The sequence below is a fragment of the Phocoena sinus genome, chromosome 9, assembly GCF_008692025.1.
Source record: "Phocoena sinus isolate mPhoSin1 chromosome 9, mPhoSin1.pri, whole genome shotgun sequence".
Classification (NCBI taxonomy): Eukaryota; Metazoa; Chordata; class Mammalia; order Artiodactyla; family Phocoenidae; genus Phocoena; species Phocoena sinus.
Window position 1 is genome coordinate 80,461,764 of NC_045771.1, and position 12,064 is coordinate 80,473,827.

The 12,064-nt window shown below is 35.6% G+C and overlaps 1 protein-coding gene across 1 annotated transcript in view; it reads left to right on the forward strand.

Moving 5' to 3' along the window:
* SEMA3E (semaphorin 3E) overlaps positions 1-12,064 on the forward strand; it is a 260,800-nt gene that overhangs the window by 198,860 nt on the left and 49,876 nt on the right. The window lies entirely within an intron of this gene.

Genomic DNA, 12,064 nt, shown 5'->3' on the forward strand with positions numbered 1-12,064 from the left:
AGGACTGTGATCCTTTGTCATCATGTATGAGTCAGTCATCAGTAGGAACACTCATAGGACTGAGGGGTTTTCAGAAGTGTCCAAGTGAAAGGGAACAGGGATTCAGAAATGAGCAATGGCTCCGAAGCCTAGCTGCATACTAAAAAGGGACTATATCTTCCTTCCCGTGAAAAGTAGATATTCATAGTTTGATCAAAAGCATCTTTGTCCTCAGAAAACAATTTTGATTCTTGCTTCATTGTGTGTGGTCAAAATAACAGTGAGAGTAGTCAAACCCAGAGAAGGTGGACAGGAAAAGCAATGCAGAAGAGAAATCCAGATCGTTAAACTGACTTGAGTCAAGATGGGTTTTCTCCTGACATGTGTAAAAGTCTAGATAATTATCTCCATCATTCAGTTAAATTTTTGAAAGTATACATAACTGTTTATTCTTGATTATGTCTAGCATTGTTCTATTTAATAGTTTAATATTAATAATCAATTAATAGTAAGGAATATTTAATAGCTCCTATTTATACTTTACATTTTAAAATATATAATGCTTACATATGTTATCAGATATGTAGATTATTCTATATACATATATATATAAATGATCAGATACCGTATATTTTATCTAAGAAACAGACACAGTTTAATCCAATTGCTTATTAGATGTGCTATGCCCATTATTTTATCATACAATGTATAGAGAATATCAGAAGGTAAGCCCCTGTTTACATTGAACCAATATTTACTACCACTATTTTTTCCTCCAAATTCACCCGAAAATGTCTATGCAGGACAGCACATCCATAACTGCTCAAAAGATAGCCATAATTGCATTCACTAAATTTCTTGGCATTCCATTAAAGCAGCAGCTAGTTTTCATAAGCCAGACCATGATGTCAGTTACTGCAAAATTTTATTTTCTTCAGCCTTTTTACATATAGATATACCTGCTTTTAATATTGCATAATTTGTTTATGTAAAGAGATTCCAAGTAAGCTACTTGAGTAATTTGTTATGGAATGCTGTTTCATTCTCAGTATGAGTTCAAAGTCAGTTCAGTATGTAAATTCAATATGAATTCAATATGTAAATTCAAAGTCAGATTAACTGGGTAGTTCAGGCAGGGACTGAGGAGACATATGTGATGGATTTTCTATCACATTAAATTTGACTTTTTCCAAAACCAAGCACAGATGATCATAAGGTAAATGAGTCAAATCAGAACCCATGATGTCATGATAAGCAGACTGGCTATGCTCATCTTTCAAATAATTAAAATACTAACTTTCCTAACCTTAGAACTACACAGTTAATTATAATAGGACACTTACTAATGTGGCCTTATAAGATATTTCCAGCAAATATTGCCAATATTCAGCTTTTTAATATTCTTTGGCTGTTCAGGTTTATTTCAATCCGTTGCTCTTATTATTCTTATTGATCAATGAATTATCCCATATTTGTCCAGTAGATACCTCTTTAAGTTGACATCTAAGTCTTTGCAACCCTAATAGTTTTGATAGCTTTCTTTGCTTTCTGGAATGAAAAGGTATTCCATGCCTACTTTGTACATCTATGACCCCAGACCATTTTTTAAAATTAATTTTGTGATCTTTTATTGATTTGTATAAGTTTATTATATATTAAGGCAAAAATAGAGGTCTTGTTTTTTGAGAGAAAAAAATGTTTATTTTTTTTCCATATAGGATTTAAAAAAATTTTTAGTCATATTATTTATCAGTCTTTCTTTTAAGTCTTCTGAATTTTGTGTCTTATTTTAAAAGGCCTTTCCCTGAATCAAAGGTTATATACAAAATTTTTGTCTTTTTCTATTCCCTGTATAATCCTATTTCTTACGTTTAAATTGTTGATCAGTCTGGAATTTGACTACAGGGCTATAGGACATGAGGTAGTAATCAAACTTTATTTTTTTCCAGATGGCAGTCCAGTTGTCCAAACACCATCTATTGAATAATCCGTCACTTATCCACAGTGCTTTGAAATACTATCCATATTAATGTGCATTCTTACACCACATTGGCTTCTTATAATATAGAACAAGGTTTTAAAGTTCACTGTAGAACAACAAAAACAAAAACAAAAACAAAATGCTGAATGAAATCAGCATTATGCACCATTGGGTTTGATATAAAATATTTGGTTGCAAACCCTTGGATTTGTAAGAGGTCAGTTTTCTTTTCATGTATGGTTATGTCACATATTTGTATGTTCTAGTTCTTATGGTTTCTTAATGGCCTTTTATACCCATTCCTTCCTCTGATTGTCACAACAGTCATAGAAGATAGCAGCATAGAATTATCATTTCTTTTTTTTTACAAAGAATGAGTTACAAGTAATTGCGGTAGAAAGAGGTTATGGGACTCGAGCAAGAGCAAATCAGAACCTTTCTTGTGTCCACTTTGAATTGACTCTCTTTGCGAAGCATCCTGACTCATTCTAGTTCTTATTCCTGTTCCTATTCTCCTTCTCCTTCTTCCTCTTCCTTTATTTCTTTTCTCTAATTTATGAGAAGAAAGTATCGGAGACTTTATTTCTGCCATTGAAATGATGTATTTGTCCAATATGATTCATTGAAGTTCAGTTAATATATTGATTCATGAAAAAATTTTATCCTGTTAACATATTACTTGCAGTCACCTGTTCATTTTGGTTTGTCATTTGTTAAATTGACGATTATTATTTTAAATGTTTAGATTTAACTTGCTTCAACTAAAAAAAATAGAAGTTCACCCGTGTCTCCTACCCGCCACTCCCTGCTTCTGACAAGCACCAGTTTGTTCTCTGTAGCTCTGAGCTTGTTTTTTGTTTTTTTTTTTAGATTCCACATATAAGGGAGAGCATATGATGCTTGTCTTTCTTTTATTTCACTTAACATAATGCCCTCAAGGTGCATTCATGTTGTCACAGATGGCAAGATTTCATTCTTTTATATGACTGAATAATACTATATTCCACATATATATACCACAATTTTGTTACCCATTCATCTATCAATGGACAGTTAGGTTGTTGCCTAACTTGTATATCTTGGCTGTTGTTAATAATACTGCAGTGAACGTGGGAGTACATATATATTTTTGATTTAGTGTTTTCATTTTCTTTGGATAAGTACCCAGAAGTAGAATTGCTGGATGTATGGTAGTTATATTTTTAATTTTTTGAGGAACCTCCGTCCTATTTTTCACAGCAGATGCACCAGTTTACATTCCCACCAACAATGCCTAAGGGTTCCCTTGACTCCACATCCTTGCCAAAACTTGTTTTTTCTACACTTTTTGATATTAGCCATTCTAACAGGTATGAGGTGATATCTTATTGTGCTTTTGATTTCCATTTCCCTAGTAATTAATGATGTAGAGAATCTTTTCACATACCTATTAGCCATCATATGTCTTCTTTGGAAGAATGTCTATTCACATCTGCCCATTTTTAAATTAGATTGTTTGTATGTTTGTTTGTTTTCCTATTGAGTTGTATGAGTTCTTTTATATTCTGGATATATATATATAATCCATTGTCAGATGCTCCTTCTGAATCTATTTAGATGGTCATATGACTTTTATTCCCCATTTTGTTTTGTTAATGTGGTGCATTACATTGTCTGCTTTGCGAATGCTGGAGCATTCTTGTATCCCTGGAATAAATCCCACTTGATCATGGTGTGTGATCCTTTGAATGTATTGTTGAATTCAATTTCCTAATATTTTGTTGAAGATTTTTGCATCTAAGTTCATCAGGCATATTGGTCTGTAATTTCCTTTTCTTCTAGCATATTTGTCTGCTTTTGGTATCAAGGTAATGATGGCCTCATAAGATGAATTTGGAAGAGTTCCCATCTCTTCTATTTTTTGGAATAGTTTGAGAAGGATTGGTATTAATTCTTTGAATGTTTGGTAAAATTCACCAGTGAAACCATCTGGTCCTGGACTTTTGTTTGTCGGGAGGTTTTTGATTATGTATTCAATCTCCGTACTAATAATTTGTTCAGATTTTTTATTTCATGATGATTCAGTCTTGGTAGGTCATATGTTTCTAGGAATTTATCCATATTTTTCTAGGTTGTCCAATTTGTTGGTGTATAATTGTTCATAAGTAGTCTCTTATGATCCTTTGTATTTCTATAGTATCAGCTGTAATATCATTTCTTTCATTTATGATTTTATTTCTTTGAGTCCTTCTTTTTTTTTTTTTGGTGAGTCTAATTAAAGGTTTATCAATTTGGTTTATCTTTTCTCAGAACCAGCTCTTAGTTTCATTGATGTTTTCTGTTGTCTTTTTAGTCTCTATTTCATTTATTCCTGCCTTGATCTTTGTTATTTCCTTCCTTTTACTAACTTTGGCTTTTGTTTGTTCTTTTTCTAGTTCCTTGAGGTGTAAAATTAAGTTATTTATTTGAGGCTTTTCTCATTTCTTGAGGTAGGCATTTGTCACTGTGAACTTCCCTCCAATCTTCCCTGACAATTTGGCTACTTTGCTTAATTTTATGGTGTTTAATAAAAGGAATAGCATGCATCATGCTTCCTAAATTCAATATTGTCCGAATGATTGGAATATAGTAGGCTTCTTAAATGTTTGTTGAACTGCCCAGATGTACATCGTCACAATGCAGTGAGAATAATGCTACAAGAGACTCATAGCCATGGGAGAAGTTTTGCTTGGTGAAGTCTTGGAGAATATCAGTGAAGTCATTTTTCAATATCATTTTATCATTAGTAGGAGTTAGTATTGTAGAGAAAAGGAAGACTCAAATTCTCTTTTCCCAAAGGGAAAGTGTAATCAGAGCTATGGATGTTATGATGCAGAAAAGTTTACAGGTAGCTTATGCTGCTGGAATTTTGATTGGATGGTGGAGATCATAAGGGATAAAGCATGAGGTCATACCATGAAGGTCCTAAACTGCCATTCTAGAAGTTAGACTTTATTCAGTAATCATGAGGAAGCACCAGAAATTTTTCAGAGGGAGAGTGACATGATTACTTTTAAGAAGATGGTGAGGAAGAGGTGAGAAGGAAGGTTGATGCTGTTTTCTAGTAAAAGCAGGCTTCATGACAACATTATAATTACAGTTTGAAGAATATTTGCTTCCAGTATTCTTAGTATATACCCTGGCATATATATCCAGTAGACAGAGCTATCAGTGTGGAATTTAAGAGAATATTGGCATATGATGAGGGCACTTAGGGTGAGGAATCCTGAAGTAATAATTAAAACAAAAGAGAGGGAAAGATGATTTTGCCATCAAATAAAGGTTAAAGCAAATATTTATTTAAAAATTCAGCACAAGACATTTGAGTTCGAATTTTACTTAGCTGTATTATAAGCTTTTAAAAAATTTTAGTAGCCTCTGCAAGCTATTCTGATAATATTTAAGGAAATAAAACATTTGAACATATAACTTAATAAGTACATAAAATAATAATAAAATACTTTTCTTCTTTAAAAAAATCTTAATATACATTTTTGAACCTTGATTATACATTAAGTACCTTATAAAGGACTCAACCATGCCTAGCAACGCAAATATATCCATCCTCTCCTTTATAATGGCAAGTAGGGTAATACTGTAAAATAATGTGGAACTAGAAGACACTCTTTGAGACTAGCAAACCCTCATTCTGCCTGATTCCTCACCTATAAAGAGAAAGTAATATTGTGAACAATATCATTGACCCTGTCTTACTTTACAGACTTACTTTGAGGATGAAACAAAATAACATATGCAAGAATACTTCCTAAATTTTAAAGTATTATACAAATGTATCATTTTTGGGAAAAAAATGTAAAAAAAGAAAAAAGCAATTAAAATGCAAAGCTATTAGCCTTAAAGTCAAAACATTTACTTACAACTTCACTCCCTTTTTGCATTTTTTTCCACTTTGTTTATTTAGCCTTTGGGAAATGTTTCACATATTCTTTAATAAATGATTTTATTGCTTGGCAGAAGAAAGGGAAAAAATAAATGATACAGTGAATCATATTCAAAATTAACTTGTGATACAGACAACTTAATAGCTGTTTCTTTGTGTGAAGAATTAAAGTGCATATTATGGTTATTTATTCTAGGCAGTTTTGTACCCAAACCACCTTTATTGACAGATACGGGGCTGTGAGCCTGTGTATTTTACTTTTTTCCTATTAGAAATAGCTAATAAAATAAGTGATTACTTGTTTTATCTTGTTGTATTTGTAACGTTCCAATTTACTTTTGACATCTTTCAGAATATCTCAGTGGTGCTGAGCGCAAGAATAGTATTAGTTCACAAAGCTGATTTATTAATGGGAAGCTCATTTCATTTAATTGGCATCACGTTTAACACCTGATATGCAGCAACTCACGCCTATTGACAGTAGCTTACAGCAGGCTTCCTGGGTTTTGAGGGCTCTCCTCAAGACCTAAATGAGAAAATTCTTCTGGGAAGATGTACCATTTATTCTTTACAAACGTTTTTCTGAAGAGCACATGCATCTCCTCACATTTGTGAGCTAGATGTCCTGCTTTTCCTCAAGCACGTGACGATCTATTGAAAAACTTCTCTGTGTCACACTGAAACAAAAAGTGCAGCCCACATTGTTAATACTAGCGATGTCTTGTAAATTTAAGCCACATTACTCAGGCAGAAATTCCAGCTGTTAAAACATAGATAATGGAAAACCAGTCTAAGTAGTGACCAACATTCTCAAAAGGGTTAAACACCAGCATTACACATTACTTGAACCATAAACTCGATTGCTTTGGGGTCATTGACAAGGTCATTGTGACTCAAGTTTTCTGGTTGGTTTGGTTGTTGAATTCTACTTCATGGAAGAAAATTATATTACTTGCTTTTTAGTATTTTATTGGATTGTGCACCAAATTAAACACTGCATTTAAGACCACAGTGAACTCTCCAAATAATATGCAAAACTTCATTCTTAAATTTGTAGTTAATTTTGAAGTTAGCTTGACCTATGCAAAACAAAGCAATAAAAGTTTGGAATTTGCCTGTTTTCTATCATAATATCAATACTATTGTGTGTATGGTAAATTTTCTTCCTTTAAAATTTCTACATCTCAGCCGTATAAAGTTGCAAGAATAACATATTCAATCCTGAGGAATTAAGATGACTTGGATCAGTGTATTTTTTTGTCATATGCAGCTTAACAAGACAAAGGAAGCCTCTGCTTTAAAATCATGGCACAAAAGACCAATTAGTATGTTAAAAACCAGTGTCAAGTTGGTTGTTTGATAAAAATTAAGAACTCGGTCTTTATTGCCCATTCAGTTTTCAAATTTCCTGACAATACACAACAGTATCGAGAGAATACCTTTTCCTCATTAAAAAAAAAAAAGAAAAAAAAAGTCATGCGGGAAAGGGAAGCGTTAACTAACAAATAAGTGTACGTCCATGTCACACCTCCACATTACTTCAAATTACATGCTGTCACTAATAAGGTCTTTGGGGATAAAATAAGTCATCTCTATAATTCTTCAGTACTTGATTTTATTTTTAACGACTGCCATGTGATATTATGTTCTATTCATCCTAACCTTTAATATATCAAACCTCGCAAGAGTTCATCATAAATTGTCAAAGTGTCTATGAAAATACGTTATCTTCAATAAATAGCGGGGGAAATTAAGAACACATCTGTTTTTTCCTTTAGTTGTTACTAAAGCCAATGGCAATCAAAATATAGAAAAAATAGAACTGTGATACTGCTGTATGGGTAGCCCCAGGAAAGCATGTACAACAAAGAATAGCATAATAACTTGTACGTGTTGTCTAGTTTTAAATCAACATACCTATCCACAGCTCTGTTTTGTGAGTTGTTTTAGATCTGTGAGAAAGTAGGCAAAGATCATACAACAAAGGAGATAAAACTATTTATTCAAACAATAAAAACAGCTGTGCATTTATTATATATCAGGTATTTTATTTGATACAGGGGATCAAAGATAAATGTAACATAGGCAGTTTCCTCAAGGAAGCCTCACAAACCAGTAGGGAATAGAGTCAAACAGACAGTTGTAATACAGAGGAGTAAATGATGTAAAAGGGGGTTTTATATGATGCTTCAGGAGGACCCAGAATCCATATTAGGGCAGACAGATGGGTCAGATCAGCATTCCTGGAGGTGATAAGGTCTGTGCTGAATTTTTAATACTGTGTGGGCATTATTATCCTAAACACATTAATAAGTCCAAGAAAGATTAAAAAATCTACAAGCAGTCAGAATGGTTGGTACTCAAACTGTAAGAGCAGCATTTAAGAGATGAAGTATTTATGTATAAAGTCCCTTATGTAAATACCCTAAGGACTTTAGACTTTGTTTTCTGGAGTCTATGGGAAGTCAGTGAAAGATTTTAAGTAGGGAGGTGATAAGAGGAAATTCACATTTCAGAAAGAAGTCTTTGGTGGCAGAGTAAAGAATTAGTGGCTGGGGAGACTGCTCAGGAGGCTGGTTAAAATTAAGGTGATAAATGGTAGAGGAGGGAATTAAATAAGTGCCACGGTGCAGGCAACAGCGTTGAATATTGCAGATAGATACAGTAAAAAAAAAAAAAATCTATTGGGGGTAATTTTATGAGAATAGTAGAGTGATAAGGCTTGGAGTTTTGTTTGCTACTGTGTTTCCTGTTCCAGGGCCAGGACCTGACAAGTGGAAACTGATTTTTTTTTCTGAATAATAACATAAATAATGGAAACTGATTTTCGCCATCAGTCGTAAGGTGTGAGGCTGTCTACTGAATGTCAAGGGAGATCATGAGTTAGGGTGTCTGAGCACCTCGCTGCTCAAAAGAGTTATAAAAGGACGTAACCGGGGAAACATACATTCCTTGGAAATTTTGAGGGCTGAGCTAAAAACCACTGGTTGTTAGTGATTGCTTTATATTTTTGAATGGTTTGCTTTAGCATCATCACTACCCTAGGTTTAGAAATGGCGAAGGTAGACATGTGGATAAGAGAATAAGGGGCAAAGTGAGGGCTGACTAAGGGGGAGAAGATGGGAAGGGACCTTTTTATTTTGAAAAAAAATAAAAGGGTCTCAACTCTGGAGGTTTGTATTGGGTCAAAAATATTTATAATTTTATGATTAATCATGTAAAAGAGCTGGGAGTGTGAGAAGCTGTGTGGAGCAATATCCTCAGAGGAGCTGCATTCATTTTTTAAGGCTGCTGTAACAAATTACCGTCAATTTAGTGGCTTAGAATGAAATGTTTTATCTAATAATTCTGTAGATGAGAAGTCTAAAATGATTCTCACTGGAATAAAATCAAGATGTCAGTAGGGATGCATTCCTTCCAGAAGATCTCGGGGAAGAATCCATGACATTCTTTTTTCCAGCTTCTAGAGAACCACCCACATTCCTTAGCTCATGGCCCAATTCTTCCATCATCAGAGCCAGCAATGAATGGCGGGTCTAGTCTTCCCCACACTGCGTTGCTTTGGTTGGTTCTTGGCTGTCATCATCACATCTTCTCTGACTATTTTTAGGACTCATGTGATTACATTGGGCTCACCTGGCTAATGCAGGGTAATATCCCCATCTGAATGTCCTTAACTTAATCACGTCTGAAAAGTCCGTTTTGCTATGCAAAGTGAGACATTCATAGGTTCCAGGTGTTAGGACATGAACATTTTGAGGCTCCATAATTATGCCTACTATGGGAGCTATGACTCAATTAAGGCAAGGAGGTATTGAAGCATGTTGTAAATTGAGTGTGGTTTTAGGGATTCACTTACCATGAAATAAGGATTTCAAAAGGCATGGTAGAAAGGTTTTAGAGAAGCAATAAAATTAGATCAGAAATATGGTTTTAGTCGTCATCTTATCTCCAATAGAAGTTGCCTTTCTGACCTTGTTCGTCTTTCATGATTTGTTCAGTGGAAATCTCATACTTGTTATCAACAAAGATTGATGGGTTAAAAAGAAGAGTTTTCAGTACATTCGTGAAAGAGGCAAACTCGGGCTTCCCTGGTGGCACAGTGGTTAAAAATGTACCTGCCACTGCAGGGACATGGGTTCAAGCCCTGGTCCGGGAAGATCCCACATGCCGTGGAGCAACTGAGTCCGCGAGCCACAACTACTGAAGCCCGTGCACCTAGAGCCAGTGCTCTGCAACAAAGAGAAGCTACCTCAGTGAGAAGCCCGCAGACAGCAACGAAGACCCAATGCAGACCAAAATAAATTTTTTTTTTTTTTTTTGCTGTACACGGGCCTCTCACTGTTGTGGCCTCTCCCATTGCGGAGCACAGGCTCCATATGCACAGGCTTAGCGGCCATGGCTCACGGGCCCAGCCACTCTGCGGCATGTGGGATCCTCCCGGACCGGGGCACGAACCCATGTCCCCTGCATCGGCAGGTGAACTCTCAACCACTGTGCCACCAGGGAAGCCCCCAAAAGTCTTGATTTAAGAAAGTAGTTCAGTATATTTCTTCAACTGCTTTCTATGAGCAAACATTTGGACGTTTGACTGTATTAGAGCAAGTATAGTATGTATACCCTACCTATTTTTACCAAATATTCTATAAAGTGGCAGTGACTAAAGGGGTAAACAAGTATTTCATTCATAGACTTGATCATTTCCTCCTCCATATAACAAACACTATGGATATGTTTGGCAAATTTAGATGAACCCCTTTCCTCTTAAGTATTAGCTGGGTAGACCAGTCATTCTAGCTCATTTCAACAAACATTTTCTTTTCATGTCATTGCAAATCTGTTGTCTGTGGGAAGCGAACACAAAAATGTTTCAAATTATTTACTGGCATTCTTTCTCTCTACTGATTCGTGTGAAGTGTATAAATAGATAAACTTTTTTTTTCTGGCTTAAAATATCAGCTTAGCCACACCTCTGGATTCAGAGGCCACATTTGTTCTCTAGGCTATGGTTCAGTTCCAAGAACAAGACTGGAGTTTTATAAGAGTCAGGTGAACTCTGCATTTACCAGAAAGGTCTTGAAATGGCAGGATCAAAATGGTGATTTTAGAGTATCATAGAGAGAAAGAGGAATGTGTGTTGGATAAGAATGGCAAGAAAAGGACGACATAGATAATGTGGAGTAAATAGGCTGTCTAGGAAAGTCCAGATCAAGTTCTAGAAAAGTGCATGCAACCCTGAAAGGTTCCTCAGGACTTTGGATTGTTTGCAGGTTCATTATTCACAGGTGGGCGGGCCTACTTATAGATGCCACAGTGGGCAGTATTGACAATATTCTATTGCAAAGTGGGGGTTTTTTTCCGACAAAATATTCTATATTGATTTTTAATTTTTTTTTTTTTGCGGTATGCGGGCTTCCCACTGCTGTGGCCTCTCCCGCTGCAGAGTGCAGGCTCCGGACGCACAGGCTCAGTGGCCATGGCTCACGGGCCCAGCCGCTCCGCGGCATGTGGGATCCTCCCAGACCAGGGTACGAACCTGTGCCCCCTGCAACGGCAGGCGGACTCTCAACCACTGCGCCACCAGGGAAGCCCCTCTATATTGATTTTTATTGTCACTTTTCCAGACTACTTTTTTTTTTAACTGAAACCACTTATAACACACTTAATGGAGATTACTTGTAAAAATATCCATTAATGAGAATTTTGCAATCTGAGAACATTCAGAAAAAGTTCTGTGGTTATGTGATTGCAATAGGAACCAATAAAGTAGTAGTTTTTCATGGAAATGTTTATTTTCAAAATCTCATTTGTGGGGCTTCCCTGGCGATGCAGGGGACACAGGTTCGTGCCCCGGTCTGGGAAGATCCCACATGCTGTGGAGTGGCTGGGCCTGTGAGCCATGGCCGCTGAGCCTGTGCATCCGGAGCCTGCGCTCCGCAACAGGAGAGGCCACAACAGTGAGAGGCCCGCGTACCACAAAAAAAAAAAAAATCTCATTTGTGCAAAACCATACTGAAATATTGTTCATAATATGGCATCAACTTCTACATGATATCCCAGTAATTATTTATGCAGTAATCATTCTCTAAATTATTAAATATTAGATGTCTATACAAAGAATATGCAATGAAGAATAAAAATGATTGGAAATAAATATTCCAAATTATTGATAGAAAATTTTGTCA